This window comes from Lissotriton helveticus, chromosome 5_1 (genome assembly GCF_964261635.1).
Source record: "Lissotriton helveticus chromosome 5_1, aLisHel1.1, whole genome shotgun sequence".
NCBI lineage: Eukaryota > Metazoa > Chordata > Amphibia > Caudata > Salamandridae > Lissotriton > Lissotriton helveticus.
Window position 1 is genome coordinate 968,063,622 of NC_136065.1, and position 17,904 is coordinate 968,081,525.

Consider the following 17,904-nt stretch of genomic DNA (forward strand, 5'->3'; position numbering starts at 1 on the left):
AGGGGCCGGATTACCTGCTAGGTCCCTCCTCTGGGTGGGACCAGGAAGGGGGGTGGTTACACCCCCTTCCCTTTGTCCAGCTTCGCGCCAAGACTGGGGCTGGAGAGCCCCAGCACCGGTTTGAACTGGCATATGCACAGGGACACCTTGTGTGCCCCAGGCATGTCTGATTCTATTCAGCCCTGTCCTACCCAATACACAAAATCCTGTCTGGGGTGGTGCTAGCACCTCCCAAGGCAGGAAACCCTTTGTCCAAGCTGCCCTCGCTGGAAGGACTCCCAGCAGCAGGAGGTCAGACTTGTGTCTGTGGTGGCAGCATCCATTTTGTGATGCTGAGGCTCTGTTTAACTTCAACCGGGGTTCAGGTTAGGTACATGTCGTATCCCTCTAGAAGGGTGGAATGCTACCCCCGTCGCCAGAACTGGCGAGGGGGTAGTATTCCAATTCGTATGACACCTTACTCGACATGTTTTGATAAAGCCACACCAAAGATAGCATTTAACCGCGAGGTTCATAATGCACTTAAGAGTATATGGTATGGCAGTATCATGAAACAGCTAAAGGACATGGTTCCGAAAGCTGCAGACAGGTTCAGCTCATGCCAGAGCACCATCTCACATATTTCCAAGCACTCTGCCTCCAGGATTGATGAGGCCTTCTATAGGAGTGGCTGATAGGAACATATGTGTCCATTTTGGGTTAGGTATAGGCATACTACACCTAAGTAAGGGGTGGTTACACCGACTTACCCCAGCTGAATGATAAGGCCAGTTGTGTCAAATATGGAGGCCAGGCCAGGGGTGGCACAATACGTGCTGCAGCCCCTGGTAGGCCTTGGAAGCACCTATGCCCTGGGTACCTGGGTACACTGTTACAGGGGCCAATAAGGAGAACCAGTTCCAATTTCGTAATGCACCTAAAGTACATTGGCAATAATTTAGAGAGAGAACAGCAGGCTGTGGGTCTGATTAGCAGGCCCACAGCCACATTAAGTCATAAACCAGTGAAGCAAAAAGCAAAAATTTGGGGTGACCATAGGATAGCAGACCCTACTCTCCTACACCAGTCACTACATTTGCAGAAACAGCCGTTGATTAATGGGGAGCCCATCACCAAAAGTGCAATAAAAGTGCAATAAAAGGAATTTATAAAACAAGTTTTGCCTGTTACCGAAGGTTGCATATGGTTGGCACACAATAGGAATTTACAGGTGAGCGTGTCACCGAAGGTGCGGGCTCGAAACTTGAATATAGTTAACAAATAAACAGAAAAGTTGTGCCTGTCACCACAAGTGCGGCAAGCGTGGATCCTACCCTTAGCTTCATTGTGGAAGGATTGTAAATGAAATTGCAGGTGTCAGCAGAGCGAGTCGAGTCAGGGCCTAGACTTGAAGCCCAATCAAAGATGATCGCCTGTGTGGAGACGCTCATGTTTGAACGTGATGGTGTTGTTGTAAGATGAAGCGCAGGCTGCCCCGACCTGGTGATTTAATGGGGCAGGTCAGACAGGCACTTGGCCAAAGCCAGGAAATTGGATGCCGAAAGCACCGGGCGCAGGATCTAGGTAACCATTTTTGGAAAAGGTTACATTAGCATCGGGTTTTATGCATATTTTGTATACATCCTATAGACGCCTGTATATATCTAATATAACTCAAATGACACTTCTGTTTCTGATTAAATCTTATTTTATTAGAAAGTTTTACTTCTTTTCTTTTTTTATTTTATATTGTTTTATCTGTGCAGTGTTATAATTCTTATTTACAGTTCAAACAATTCAAAATTCATCACATACAACATTGTTGACCATAATTATATACAAGAAAAATTCCCTTCCATAATTGTATACAGAAATTATCCTTCAACGCGTTTCGGCAAAGCCTTCCTCAGAAATTCTGTATGTATTCTGTATCATTGATAACTACAAAAAGTCAAAGAAATAGTGCCAATTAATTAAGTGTAATTTTTTACATTTATCAGCGTCAAAACGGATTGTTATCTTTTATATATATCCTTAAGGTACATCATTAATTCTACTCAACAATTAACAGACTGTTAAGATAAGGTCTGGTCACTTACTCTAATTCATATTTATACCATGCTTTCTTACATTGGGTATATTCACATTCTATCTATATACACATTATCTACACATTACATTTCCTATATTACAATATAAAGTTCCATCAGACTATTTATATATCTATACAACTTATTTTCTGTCTATACACACTATATACATGTTTTATAAACAATGTTTATAAAATAGGACTTTCAATGCCAGCAAAGAACCTAGTACTGATACTTAATCTCTTGTAAATAGTATCATTACTGTCTCATAATGTAGATTGGATTGGTACTCTTAAGCCGCCAGTATTTCATTGTTCCATCACAGAAATATTATATTGTACGAGAAAATAAAAGGGGTGTCTTTGTGTTATCTAATTGCAACCAATCTGCTGCGATTCAAACTTGGGTGTCTAAATATATATATGATCCCATACCTCTAAATATTTTGGTAAAGGTATTTTAACTAAGCATGACACCGGAGTCTAAGAAGGGTGAGCCACTAGCCTTGATGTTATTCGGAAAACTCACAATTGGGCTATGTACTGGAGGAAATTCTCCATTCTAATTACCTGTTTCGAGATGACGTCTTGACCTGACCCCAGATCTGGCCAAAGTGTCTACACAACACAACCGCAATAGATGACTATTTCTCTTCATCCGTAGTGATATTAAAAATATGGAATGATCTGATTGATAAGATAGAAAAAACGATCCTATTGGTATATAACTAATTGAAATACTGAAGACCTCTATTTGTCTCCTAAACCTATCATGTACATACCTGGTGTATAAATACGAGCATACTCTCAACATGTGAGATTTGTCCTATAGTTGACAGGCTCTTGACTCTCCTGCTGACCTAGATCCCTGGTTCAAACTATAAAAGTGAAGCAGAATGCAAAAATTAGCCACTGGCCTACCGGAAAATAGAACAGTTATGTTACCAATTCCTAGAAAAGCAATAGTACTTGATGGTCTCTAAGGAGATGGCCAGGGGTCCTAGGTAGTCTCTAGTTCACGATGTGGTACTGCATACTTATGTACTTCACCTATAAAATACACAACTAACATGCGCTATAAGCCTATATTGATTAACTTTCCTATTCTATGCATTCTGTTACACGTTAGCAATTCAAAGCGGCAGGTCTCAATTCCCTGAGCATTCGAATAGGCCTAATGCGTCTTACATAAGGGGCACAGTCTCATAGGCACTTTTTACTTTACATGCTTCGTGTGTTTTAATTTATCACACGTATATTTAACCTGATTCAAAACGAAAGCCTACTGGCTCCACATGCTGTTAGTCAAAATGACTGCTTGTATCAAGGGATTTTCAGGCGCTGAACCTAATAGATCTAAACTTCAAGGCTATATGACGCCATTCAGATTAAAGACAGTGCTTCATGTCTATTGCACCAATACCTATGATACAAGCTGATAAAAACTTGTGCTGTTATTCTGCCACATGTAGAGCTCTAGTTACTCATATCAATCTAGTTTAAGTCAAGGTTTCCTTACTTGATAACTGGTGGCATTGCGTACAGGGATTTGTCAGCGTGTCGTCGTCCATTTCAATTTCGGCGTACGCTTCTTCTCGGCTTTTAAGAAGGCTTCCGGTTATCGTGTGACTAAATGAAGTCTCGCGATATCACCTACGTTTGTTTTCTTTTAAGGATGGATGTTCGGCGATGTGGAATTCGCTGCGTCATCTTGTATTGGAGTCTATATCGTAATATGACTTTTATTTTTAGGAATGATACTCAGTAAGTGGCTTAAATGTAGGTTACTGGTGCAATAACTGAAGACATTTCCCTAAATTGTTTTTCAAATACCATGCGCATATTAGATTTATATACCTACCATCGCTATACTCAACTATATGAGCATTATCTGAAGATGTCTTACGTTATAGATCGTTTAAACTTGTTAGTTAAGACGATTCTTGTTTTAGTTGAAAATTATACTATTCAAATTTATTGTCTCAAACAGTACTGTCGATGAGACCCACAATCAAACCAAAAGAGGTCAGGTCACTATTATATGTTTTTAACTATATGCACTATTTGATGGCCTATAGTGTGCATTACTTTATAAATAGGCCAATGGACTCCTAATAGAATTGGGTCCTATAACTGCTCTAAGCTATATTTGGAAGTATTTAAAGGCTCATATAGATGTTTAAGTAACACAACGTGGGTATGATATTATAATGCGACAAATGTATCATGATCAATAAAAGGGGGTCATGAACAGGCCTCGAACCATCACATTACATGAATATAGGTTTTTTTCCCCTTCCCCGTCTCCCGCGTGTAAATAACATGGTCAGCGACTGGCTGCCGCCCCCCCCCAATCCGGCATCCAACACCCAGAAACGTGGACATGAGACTTCTTTACTTTTTGGAAGGTGGGGGCTAGTCCCCAGGCCGTATTTATTAAGATATGAAATTAAAAAAGGTTTTAATTGCATGGTCAACAATTATACAAAAATCAGCAGGACATTAGATACAAATATCGTGAACAAGTTTGAGAGGCTAACCTTAACAAAAACTCTAATACATGTTGTTTCCTAACCGAATCTAACATCCTCATCTTGATTTCTGTACATTTCTGGCCATATGGCAAGGTCACTACCGGTGTCAGGTCCTACAAGCTGCGCCTCACCTAGAGCCGTGCGCATGCGCAGTCGTGCCCCGGGAATTGCCCGGTCTACGCCGTGAACTCCATTTACCCACTAAAGGAGGGCCCTTACTCTGAGCCATCCGGTGACGTCATGAGTATACGCGCGCGGGGTGGCTACCAGCCTAAGGAAAGCGTGACTACTCCTACCCGCGCTCCTTTGAAGCATCAATTACCTTGCCCCTGGAGTTCTAGGAGTGGCCCGCAGGCCCCTCCCCCTGGGCGGGAACCTCCATAGGATTATGCCCGCCCCCTCAGACCTTAAATATGTGCTCACCGATAATGACCTTACCGCCACAGGCCAGCATTGTTAACCGACGATCTGGCCTCCCCCCTCTAGGCCCTACCTAAGGAACGCTCCTGTTTGCAAATCCCTCTAACCAGGCCCAGATATTGTCAGACCACAAGACATTCCCTGCTTCATTCAAGTGAACTCCATCCCCCAAGTAATACCGATCACCCCAGATACACCCATGAGGTATCGTCTGTAACAGGGGGGCTCGAAACAGCTTGTCCAACTGTGTGTTGATCCTCTTTACCGAGTGATTCAACGCCCTGACCGAATCCCCCCCCGCCACTGCAATCGGGGTATGAGTTGCGACCATACTACCGTGCAACCCGGGCAGGTCCTGCCCATCCACCCCGCGGTTGAGATAATCTCCTCAATCAGAATTCGCCTCCCCAGTTTGGCCAAATCATTCTCCCCCAGGTGAAGTATCACCACTGACGGGGGAAATTGCCTGCGCGCTAACAGCCCTTGGAAGAAGTCCCTAAACTGGTTGAGACATAAACCCCCTCTCCCGAAGAATGAGATGTCAAACCCCAGTTGCGCAGCCCTTTTCTTACGGTCACCTGAAATAAAAACGCATTCGGCTCGTCTCACATAGGAGTGACCCACAATCCAAACAATTTTCCTCATTTTTTCCTGGTTGTTGGTCCGCGCCGATGTAGGTTGATGGTGCCCGACGGCAAATTCCTCCCCTGCGTAACAGGTCTGAGAAACTGCAAGAAAGCGGAAACAAACCAGGCGTGAGCACCATGTAATCACAACATGTCAATTCGTACATATCGTTTGTAGCATTCTGAGGACCATCTCCCAATTTTCTTCACTCTCTCCACTGGGAGGCCCCCTGCTACCGCCTCAGTTGCTGCCCCAATTCTAAAGGAATGAGAGCCAAACTCCTTAGGGTCAAGACCTGTTTTTCTGACCACCAGCTCCAATACCCTCCTGAACTGATACTTGGTCAAAGGGGTACCGTCGGCGTGACAGAGCAGTGCCCTGCCCGCTGCGCCCACCAGCAGCCCGTGAAATAATTCCACGTGCTTCACTGGGCAGCAAGGGTTGGCGGGGGCCCGTTGGAGGACTATGGTGTGACCCCGTGACTCCTGGTCGGTCTTTGACTTCTGAATGGTCACCCACATGGTGTCCTCCTTTATCCTCACACCCGCCCTTTGTACGCCGCCCTGTAGGTCTGACTTGGACCCCACCACCAGTTCGCTGATTCTCAGTGCCCCATAGAATGCCAAGGAGAATGCTGTTTTGAAAAGAAGTACCTCCCACTCCGAGCTACAAACAGTGTCCAGCGCGCCCAGTAAAGCCGTCAGCCGTGCCAACCCTATGGGCCTTCTCTTATCTTTATGATGCCCTTGTAGACGGCGCCAACCCCTCAAAGCCTTACGCACCATAAAGGTATTAGTGGGATCACGCAAGCCCCTAGCTTGAGCAAAGAATGATACCGCTGCCCTATGCCTGTTTGCCGCTGCCACTGAGCGTCCCTCCTTATGCATCCATTCTAAATAGGCCGCAAAGCCATCTTCCTGCGCCCATAGCACCTCCCATTGCTGCCCCAAGAAAGCACAGTAAGACAAAAACGCCCCTTCATAAGCCGTCTTGGTCCTGGGGGCTAAGCTAGCAACCACGAGGTCCTGTAATCTGGGGCACCAATCTGCCAAAGTACTGCTGGGAAGTGCGCTGGCGAGGGGTCTGCTGTAGGAAGATGTTCCCTGAAAACCTGCATTTTGAAGCGAGAGAGGGAGTCAGCTGCATTGTTCAGAATACCAGGGACATGCTTGGCCTTAAAAACTACATTCCATCTTAAGCACTGCAACACAATTTCTTTTATCAGACGAAGTATGAAAGGACATCGTGCTCCCTGCTGGTTTATACATTCCACTACTGTCATGTTGTCTGACCAAAACACCACTGATTGATTACATAGGTGTTCGGGCCAGACCATCAATGCCACCCATATTGGGAAGAGTTCCAGGAAGCCAATATTAGTGGTCAGACCCCATGTTCTCCATACCTCCGGCCACCGTTGAGCGACCCACATGTTCCCTAGGATGGCGCCAAAGCCCACACTACCGGCGGCATCCGTCCATAGGCCCAACTCTACTGATGTTGTGGGAGGGCCGGGCCAGACCACCCTGCCGTTAAAATCCTCCAGGAATGCCATCCATATAAGCATATCCTGGCGAATCTCAGACGACAGCCTAGTGCGGTGATGTCTCTCTCTTAAACCCTTCATCGCTTGGGCGATGGAGCGAGAGAAAGGGCGAGCCATGGGGATGATCCTCAGTGCGAAGTTCAGTTGCCCTACCACCTCCTGTAATTGCTGCAGGGTGACCTTATCTTTGCGTAGGCATAAACGAATCGCTGTTTTGAATTTGTCCACTTTGTCCCTGGGCAGTCTAAAACATCCCTCTACTGAATCAATCTCAATGCCGAGGAATTCCAAGCAGGTGGTCGGGCCAACAGTCTTCCCGGGCGCAAGCGGGACACCAAAAGCCCGCATAAGCACGCAAAATTCCTGCAATGCCCATGCACACTCCTGAGATTCCGCTGTACCCAGGAAGAGGAAATCATCCAAATAATGCATGACCTGCTGGTGGCCCGTCGCTTGTCTCAAGGCCCATTCAAGAAAAGAGCTAAACATCTCAAAGTAAGCGCATGATATAGAACAACCCATGGGCATGCATTTATCCATGTAGAACATGTCCCCAACCGTGAAGCCTAGGAGATGTTGGTCCCCTGGGTGTACCGGGAGGAGACGGAATGCTGATTCTATGTCTGACTTCGCCATCAACGCCCCGGGCCCCATGGCCTGTAATAGGTTAACAGCCTGATCAAAAGAGGCGTACACACAAAATTGGGTACCGGTACTTCAGTGAAAGGGCCAGCTATCCTGCCTAAAGATAACTCTTTCTCAATTTTGGCGGCCACAACTGCCGGATTGTGTTTCACTGATAATTGGTTCCTACAGTGTGTGCTGCCTGTGTATCCTGCCGCAGGGATCCTAAAGCCTTTAGAGAAACCTTCTTGGAGTAGGGTGGCCGATGCGTGGTCCGGGTATCTATTTAACCATGGTATCATTGCTAACACATCCACTGGCGTGGGGGTGCCTAACTTGTTTGTCTTACAGTGGCTTTCCCCTTCCCCTCTGTCCTGTGTTCCCATGCTTGGACCTGCAGGATGTTTCTGGATGTGAGGGGTGACCACAGGAGGAACATGCGTGTCTAAACTTACAAGCGCCCCTTGTGCAGGTGCGCCTATTAAAGTCCCAGCACACCCCCTTTTTCTCTGCCCCACCGGCCCTAAACCTCCCAGGTACCTCACTCGTTTGGGTGGGCCGAAAGGGCTGTTGGGGTCTCGTGGAGAACACCTTGACCGAACCGGAAAACTGAGGGGGGGGGGGAATTATCTGAGAACTGCTTATGCCATGACATGGAGTCCACCGTATCCCATGCTAATGATCGATTAAATTCTAATGCTTTCCTGAAATTCAAATCGTACCCTTTCCACGCATCCCCAGAATACTGTTCACTCCACCCCACAATCCTGCTCTGGTAACATGCCAATGGCGCCTGTAAATCTGGAGGTCGTTCGGCCTTGATAGCCGTGAATACAGCAAAAGCCTTGATCCAGTTGAGCAGTGTTTCCTCAACCCTAAATCTAGCACACTGAGCCCTCCATTCACTTGGGTGCATCCACTCTTTCAGTGTCTTCGCATGCTCCATTTCCCTATTATCCAATAACAATGAATAAATATAAACGTATTTATCTGCCCAAACCATCTCCTTCACAGCCAGCGACACATGTTGCGCTAAATTCGCCCTCCTGGAAGGTATAGCACCGTCCCCCAAGAGTGGCAATGCCACCTCCTTACCATGTGCGGGCACCGGGGCCGGCTGCCCACTAGCTCCATCCGGCTGGGCAGAACTGGAACCTGCAAGGGGAGAAGATACGGGCACTGCAACAATGTCGGCTACTGCTGCCGATTTAATCTTTTCCACAAACCTCGCCGCCTCTGCTGCATGATCTGCGGAAGTCGGAAAAGCACCTCCCTTCTGTAGCCACGGCATCAAGGCCGTTATCTGAGACACCAATTCAGGGGGCATTGAATCTAAATTCCCACCTGGGACCGCAGGTACCACTGGGGTTATGCCCAATGGTCCTGGCGCAGTAGGCAAGGCGGGTGCCGGTTGCGGCAAGCCTGTAGCCGGGATTGTGGCCACCGGTGAGGGAGCAGACCCTCCATCTCCTGGCGGTATGACAGGCACTGGCACCACAGGGGCTGGGAGTATAGGCATAGGTATAATAGGGGGAGGGATGACCGCCAGCGGCGTGGCAGGGACCGGCACTACTGGCCCTGGGGCAGGTGTAGCATACCTGGGTTTTTTGGGCTTAGACTTCCTAGGCGGGGTAACAAAATCCCCCCTTGGCAATGGTGCCGCCCTCTGGCGGATAGGCCTACTCGATGGGCCAGGGGCATCATCATGCCTCTCATTAATCCGAGCTTCCAGCTCATCTACCTTCCCTAGCCGCTGTTTAATCTCGCCCATTTCACGCATCATGGCCCGCATCATAGCCTCCATCTTGGACCCACCTTTACCACCCCGTGGTCCTGGCATGATAAGAAACTCCAACAACCAGCTGCCTACTCTCCTAATGTCACTACCGGCCAATCTTGTGTACCTTTCAGGTGGAGGGTCACCAGGGGGCTTTCAGCACCATGCAACGGCGACCGCAACACCAGCGGCTTGTCCGCTTATGTAAGGGGTGAGTAAACCTAATGAAGACCCACCCGGCGGCCACCAGGAGCGATGAATGCTAGCCCCCCATACCCCTCTTACCGACCAGTCCTGCGTACTCGCCGGCGATATCGGTCTGCGATCACGCCCCACACCAGGCCGCGCGTTTACTGTCCTTACGTCCTTACGTCCCCTCTGTGAGTGAATTGCACCGTATTGTCGTTAAATGCCTGGAATAGAGAAATGTATTAACACCGTGTGATAAAAACAGGGGCAGATTAGGAAAACCCAGTTTAAATACAATGGAGGCTTGAACCCCCCCTATTACCCTGTTGGGATGTACACTACTAAAATTCGTTTTGATCAGTAACAGAAACTTAACATTCCCTCCAAGCCAGAATAATTATGAGACAACAGTGCATTCACTTCTTAATCTCAACTGTACATTTCGTTAGGAATCACCAATAGAAAAAGGCCATGCAGCCTTAAAAACAGTTATAAAAAATTCCAATTCACTTTTCTCCTACAATTGGAAACAGTTATGAAGTCTCAAATCACTCTTTCTTACGATCGCACACTTTTATAAAGGGTCTCCCATCCAGGTGCTGCCCTGGTCGACCCCGCTTCGCTTCCTCAACAGAAAACGTACCAAAATTGCCCTACGAACAGTAGCGTGGAAAATTAGGAAAGGCGCGAATCGGGTATTTATCAGGAACGGATGCAAATCTTTCCGGCCCCGCTCAATTACCCTCGGCGGCGGGAAATTCCTTCTACCGCCCAAACAAAGTACGTACAATACCGCCGCTAGCCGGGCTCCCTCTCCACCAGCAGCCCGAGTGCAGCCCGAGTCCGTAGTGCAAACCCTCAAGTCCCGTTTTACAATGCGACTATCGGGCCGCTCCCAGGTCCCCGATGTGACGCCCACCCCGCCAACAATACCTCTTTGCCCGCCGGTCTCCACACGAAGCAATACCGACTCGCTATTAGGTCCCTGATGCGGCGCAGCTCCCTAGCCGCTCCTGTCCCAAAGCGGTGAGGTGCTTCGGATGGACTCCGCCCGGGCTGGCCTCTTCAGCAGGTGGCCTCCGCTCGCTGCGTACCAGGACAAAGGGATCTCAAAACAGCCTCCTCGTCCGCCAGGAACCTGAAAAAGAAAGCGAGAAAATTACAAAAAACAAAGAAGCCCCGAGCGCGGGGCACACCGTGTTGTGAGGGAGCGTCCAGGGACAAGGGGGTCTCCTGGGCGCTCCCCGCCTCTTTATTCCTAAGGGGCCAGGCGGGGGGCTACGCCCCCCGCCCCACCCCTCCAGTAGCCCGCCCCCCCTGACCCGGACCTTCTACACTGGTATCCGGGTCAGGGAGGCCGCCGGCCAATCGGTGGTGGGTCGCGCCCAAAGGGCCCGCCCCCACCACCGAGAGGCACCAAAGGGGAAAGGGGGGAAGCGGTCGCCGCGCCGCCATGCGTGCGGGGGGGCCGAGGGCCCCCCCTTTTCATATGTAAAACGCACCCTGTCGAAGGAGCAGCAGACATGGCTACAATGAGACACACAAAGACCAAACAATACAGTTATACTTCAAATACATCATGGACCAGACCCAGAACCATTCATACATTAGATTATTGCCTGATTCCAGGGAATTTCCTAATTCAGTCCATTTACTGCTGTTCCCAGAACAAATATCCAATAGACTTCACACATCTTTCTGATTTTTTCTTGATCTAATCCTATTCTTGGATTTATACGTTCTAGGATACACCAGGTCATTTCTTCTGGTGCGTGATTAAGTTCTGCAAAATGACAGACTAGTGGAGCTGTCATTTTACCTGTCCTGATGGCTGAGCGGTGCTCAGTCAGTTTCACATTCATTGCCCTTCCTGTTTGACCTACATAACCTTTGTGGCAAGGGCATAGGATCAAGTACATAACATTGGTGCTTTTACAATTGTTTAGATCTTTAGGTTTAATCGTTTGTTTGTTAAAGACTATTGTAGGGCCCTGTATTGCTGTATCACAGGATTTACAGTTTAGACATTTATAGGTGCCCGACACTGGCATAGCATGAGTAAGTGTCTGTTGAACAAACGTCTTGCTTTGAACCAATCTAGATCTGAAAATATGATCCTTTAAAGATTTGTTTCGCCGATACGCAAACATGGGCTTAGGTAATCTAGCTTCTTTAGGGGTATTTACATTTACAATGTGCCAATTGGCACATACCGTCTGTCTGATTCTTTCATTCAGGACTTATTGTTTGGTGATAAACACCAAACCTGGATCTTTTTTGTCCTTGTTGGGTTGCAGAAGGTGCTGTCGGGTCCGCTTGTATGAATCTCGTACTATCTTTTTGGGGTATCCTCGGAAGAGGAACTTCGCTTTCATCATTTCGGATTTTTCGTCATAATCACAGATGCTTGTGCAATTGCGCCGAAGACGCAAAAATTCCCCAAACGGGACACTATTCTTCTACACCGTAGGATGAAAGCTGTCATAGTGCAGCAACGTATTTCTAGCTGTGGGCTTAACAAATAAGTTCACAGCCAGAGTACCATTCTGATCCTTGATAGTGACATCTAAATATTCCACTGCTTTATCATCAATATGGTTGGTAAATGTAATATTCACATCACATAAATTTATCCATTCAATGAATTGGTGGAGGTTGTCTATATTGTCTGTCCAAATGAAGAAAACATTGTTATGTACTGTGACCAATTGGTCACGGATTCATAGAACGGTGCCACTTCATTGAACACAAAACGGTTCTCGAACTGGGACATATAGATATTAGCAATGGTCGGTGCACACGATGCTCCCATGCTTACTCCCTGTTGTTGTTTGAATAATTTGCCGTTGAACTCAAATATATTCTCACATAAAACAATCTTAAGGCATTCAAGGATAAATATTGTCGGACATGTTTTATTATATTAATGCAGAAATCAGACTTAGGGGTTGGGGGTCGCCTGGGGGTTTTTAAGACACGAGGAGGAGGGCTGCACAACCGTCTCTCCTTTTTTTGGCATTTCGGCACTGGGTTAGGTTCCTCAGTGCCTAAAATGGCTTGGGGAGGGGGAAGCACACCCTCTCCCCATAATTAAAATACACTGCTGCCACAATTTATATTACATTTAGGACAAGGGTGGTCCTTCTGGATCCCCCCATGGAGCCTAGGGGGGCAGGGTATCCCTACATTAGATTATTGTTTTTATTTACTTCAGGACAGAGGACATTTATCTCGCCGTCAATAAGAGTGCTCACTCTCGTGGGAGTCTGGCTCCTGTGAGAATGAGATGGCCCAAAGGAAAAAACTCCATGAACCATTCAGAATGCGTTATTTTTTTTTAAAATGAGGTTGAAGGACTTCTCAATCATCCAGATATACAAATACATTTCAACCTTAATTTCTCAAGAACTACTGAATGGATTTACACCAAATCACAAAAAGCACAATCTGCAGACCAAGATTTAGCTTCATGCCAAATGTGTGGTAATCCCATTCAGCAGTTTTTGCAGTAGCCCTTTTTAAAAAGTCTATGGAAAATGAAAGATGATTTTGTGTAGACCCCCCTTTTTTCTCTGTCTCGGCTCAACTGATCACCCTTAAATATTTCAAGTGCAAACTATATATATATATATTACCTACTGGCGGTCGCCAGTAGGTATATATAGTTAGGATTTTTTCTCTATGGGATTTTTGAAAATTCTATGTCTAATAACTTTGGCGTTTGTGGACGGAATTGGCTGAAATTTTCAGGAAAATTGAACATTTTGTTTCTGAGCAGCCCCTGAAAATTTGGGGGGGGGTTTGTCAAGGGGGGGCCGAGAAAAAAGGGGGGTCCCAAAACGCGTTTTTCCCATTCATTTTTCCATAGGGCGGTTGGACTCACTTTTAGCTCGAACGGCTGAATGGATTTCCACGAAACTTGGCAAAATTGTAGATATTGTTTGCCCAATGTGCCTTTGCTAGGTCTCAAGATATGTGCTCCTGTGAATTTTGAGTAAATTAGGTTTAAAAAAAGATATATATCTAGAGCCGCGCCCCGGTGCGCGTACCGGGGAGCACTCCGGGCGCGCCACGCGACTTGCGCACGGCAAGCTGATTGGTTCTCGGGTGTCTGTAAACATTCGAAACAGTCCGCAGCGGCCGCCATCTTGTGTCTCGGTAGGATTGAGACACAAGAGGTGGCAAAAATCAAAGGGGGAAATGAGCAAAAGGGGGCAGGGTACACCCCCCTGACCCCCTAGTTTTGATGTGGGGGCCATAAAAGGGTCCCGCGGGTAAAAAAAAAATAAAAAAAATTTCGATTTTCGCGGGGGGAGCGCCCGGTACGCGCACCGGGGAGCGTACGGGGGAGCGTACCATGGAGATAAAAAATGACAGACTTTTTTTTTTTTTTTAAATAGCGTTTTTTTATAAATTGGAGGTAGTTCTGAAAATAACTTTTTTTTGTTTTTGTTGTTTTATATTTTTTTAGACTTTTTAAAACGATTTTATATTTTTTTTGGATTTTTGTCAGGGGAAAAACAAAAACAGGGATTCCAAAACTGCTCAACAGGAGCAAAAAAATGTGAAAATTTAGGGACTGGCAGTGCAGCGGTGTTGCTGTTTCTTTATGGCAATGAGTTCAACACTCTGCTCCCCATAGCAGAGCAGTTCGTCACACTCCGTGCACAGAAATTTGATGCCTGCAAACACCGGCTGTATGTTAGGGACCATTCTTCCACGGGGTGGTCCCGAAGGTGTTGCTCCACCAGTGGAGGTGCTGCCGCCATCTGTGGGTAAATTCCGTGCCAGCTCTCTGACACTCTCCCTGGCAAAGTTGTTTGGGTGTCTTCTTTTGACATGCCTGATTAGATCGGCATTTCCAAAACTATATTTTTTCAGAGGATTGCCTCTGGATAAAGTACTACCACATATTTTGCAGGTTACTTTTGGAGCATTGACTTTTTTTTGTCCTTCAGGGATGTCATAGAATTTCCAGATGAAATGGTCTTTTTTCTTCTGCTGAGGAGGGTCCTCATCTAAAAATCCGTCGGAATCACTGCTGGATGACTCTCTTGCAGCCATTGCTGTAGATCAGGAAAGTAGGAGATGAAGACAGTACACAGAACAGCTCTTGCTCTCTCCAAGTACAAAGCAATAGTGAGAGAAATGGGTGGGTTTCACACAATTTGGAAAAAAAAAAGTTCTGAACCAATGAAAAGTGTTATTTTAAAGTCACATGGTTTGACGCGCTTACGCTACGCACCCCGGGGCGCGTCCCGGGGCGTGTTTCATAAGCGCATCGGGGCGTTTACGTTGCGCGATCGCATGCGCTTCCGGGTGCGCTTACGCGGTGCGTCATAAGACGCATCTCGCGGCTACGCGATACGTGTCTTATGACGCAAGGCGTGGCGGCTACGCAATACGTCACAATGTTGTTTTCGTTCGCGGCAATAGCGCTATCGGGACGCTCATCGGTACGCGCCCCGGGGCGCGCCGCAAGATTGCGCTTACCCGTGCGTTCACCGGTCCGCGCCCCGGTATCGCACTGAAAAGAATTAAAAAAAAAAATGACATAATTATACAATATAAAATTCGCTTTAAAATTTATTATTTTTAAAAACTATTAACATTTGCTATTAAAAAACCTATGAAATTCACTGAAAAAACCATAGGTTATAGACCATATATAGTTAGGAATTAGCATTTACTAAACCTTGAAAATTCACTGAAAAAACCATAGGTTATAGACCATATATAGTTAGGAATTAGCATTTACAAAACCTTATTTTACTCACACAAAACCATTGAAATTCCATATATAGTTAGTTGCACTAACTATATATCGCGCACCCGCAATCCACTGCTGATGATGTCACATATTACATCATTCATGACATGGTCAGTGACATCACTGATGACATCACTGATGACATCTCAAATGACATCACTGATGACATCACTGATGACATCTCATTTGACATTACTGATCACATCACTGATGACATCATTCATGTGATGATACGATGAACCTCTTCAGACTCTAATATAACCTTAGATACACTCAGTGTAAACAGACACTCACAGACTGTCACTCATCCATGGAGTTACTCACACACCTAGTCAGTCTTGCAAAGAATCAATCACACCTCCATTTCCTCAACTATATAGTTATACACACCTTACTTATTGAAACATATACTAACACATATTTACTCTCTTATACAATCCCTGATACAAGTTCACAATGATCCATACAGCCACTCACACATTCACTGGCTCTTATGCACAGTTATTTATATATGTCAACTCTCACATGTACTGTGTTTTACATATGTACTTACTTTGACATGTAGCACTGAGATATCCATTCACTCACCAATACACTCATGCACACAGTCAACCGCCCATACAGCTGTTTCCACATGCACTTTTGAACCCATACATCTAGTGAATCAACTGCTCACACATCTATGCACAGAGTCATACACCTCCCAGACACCCACACACACACTCAGTCTCCCATACAAATACTTGGGCAACCAATCAATAACCCATATAGTTAGTCATATAGCTAATGGTCAACACATGCATCAGATTACAGAACAACAGACACAATGATGCACAATTTAAAACAGTTTAGTCACTAACCCATGCACTCAGTGAGACACATTTAATCACTCACTTATACAGTCAGTCATGCACCTACTAAATCCTTCATCCAGACACTTATACATCCACTCATTCTTCAATATGTAAGACATATTTTAACTTTACAGAAACATACAGTCACTGGATGTTGTCATCAGTGATGTCATCAGTGATGTCATTTGAGATGTCATCAGTGATGTCATCAGTGATGTCACTGACCATGTCATGAATGATGTAATATGTGACATCATCAGCAGTGGATTGCGGGTGCGCGATATATAGTTAGTGCAACTAACTATATATGGAATTTCAATGGTTTTGTGTGAGTAAAATAAGGTTTTGTAAATGCTAATTCCTAACTATATATGGTCTATAACCTATGGTTTTTTCAGTGAATTTTCAAGGTTTTGTAAATGCTAATTCCTAACTATATATGGTCTATAACCTATGGTTTTTTCAGTGAATATATATATACATACATTCATATTATATATATATATGTATGTATATATGTATAGGAAGATCCACGCTTCCTTCAATCTCTCCTCCGAGAGAAATGAGAGTGGATCCAGGTTCAGTGCTTAATTTTTTGTTTTTATTCACACACAAAGGATTCCGCCATAACGCGTTATTGTCAGTTGCCTGCCTTGATCACATGACAACGTTGCGTGCTTTGGTCGCCCTATTTAAAGTGACAGTGCACAATAGCCTATTCATGGATATAGAAAAAATACTCATATTTACAATATACAATGCTTGCTCAAATGCACAATATAATTAGTATAAATACATCTATAAAAGTCCCTTGAATGCATATAATATGTTGCATAAAATTGTAAATTGTAACCTTTGATACAGATTGATACCTTATCAATTGGTCTGTTCAATGTTCTGCATGAATGCTTTGAAACGTTCAACATTTCAATCCATGTTTCATCGGCTACCTTAAACCCCCTAAGGTGCAACAACTTACTGTGTACTTTCTACCTCCTATAAGTGCAATACGTCTAATGTGCTAGTGCTAAAAAAAGTGTTTAAAATACATGTTCAATATCAGCAGTATCCATTTATGATCTAATATCTCATTTAATATATGATACCCTGTAGTACAAATAAAGTGCAAAGAAGCATGTACAAATTGGGGCAAAAAAGTGCACTAATATTCCAATCCGAAAAAGAATTGATTCCCACAATTGTAGCCATAAGCACATAAATATGAAATGAATAAATACATATAAATATGCATATAAATACAATTCAATTGTCTAAAATTGGATACAATCTATCAAAGTTAAAAATAATCCATCCGATCAGAAACTACCTATCAATCTTCATTGGTTTTAAAGTGCACATTTATTTAATGACAATATAAATTATCTAAAACCATTTATATACCAAGATGGAATGAAATAAGACTTACAGAGTAAGGAATTTGATCGTAGTGCAGCCTAGTAAAAACTATTTCGGATAATGAGCCAGATCAAACTTT

General features: G+C 45.1%; 1 protein-coding gene and 1 long non-coding RNA gene across 3 annotated transcripts in view; one reads left to right on the top strand and one right to left on the bottom strand.

Annotated features, from left to right (window-relative positions):
* Positions 1 to 3,699, bottom strand: part of LRRC27 (leucine rich repeat containing 27) — an 801,922-nt gene extending 798,223 nt beyond the window's left edge. The window contains exon 1 of one of the 2 annotated variants that reach the window (XM_078643471.1): positions 3,588 to 3,699. The gene's annotated coding sequence lies outside the window, so the exon portion shown is untranslated. The remainder of the gene's footprint in view (positions 1 to 3,587) is intronic. The other variant, XM_078643467.1, reaches the window with a different exon arrangement.
* A 45-nt stretch (positions 3,700 to 3,744) lies between these two features.
* Positions 3,745 to 17,904, top strand: part of LOC144753462 (uncharacterized) — a 107,182-nt gene continuing 93,022 nt past the window's right edge. Inside the window, exon 1 of the long non-coding RNA XR_013594371.1 lies at positions 3,745 to 3,832. This is a non-coding gene — a long non-coding RNA (uncharacterized LOC144753462). The remainder of the gene's footprint in view (positions 3,833 to 17,904) is intronic.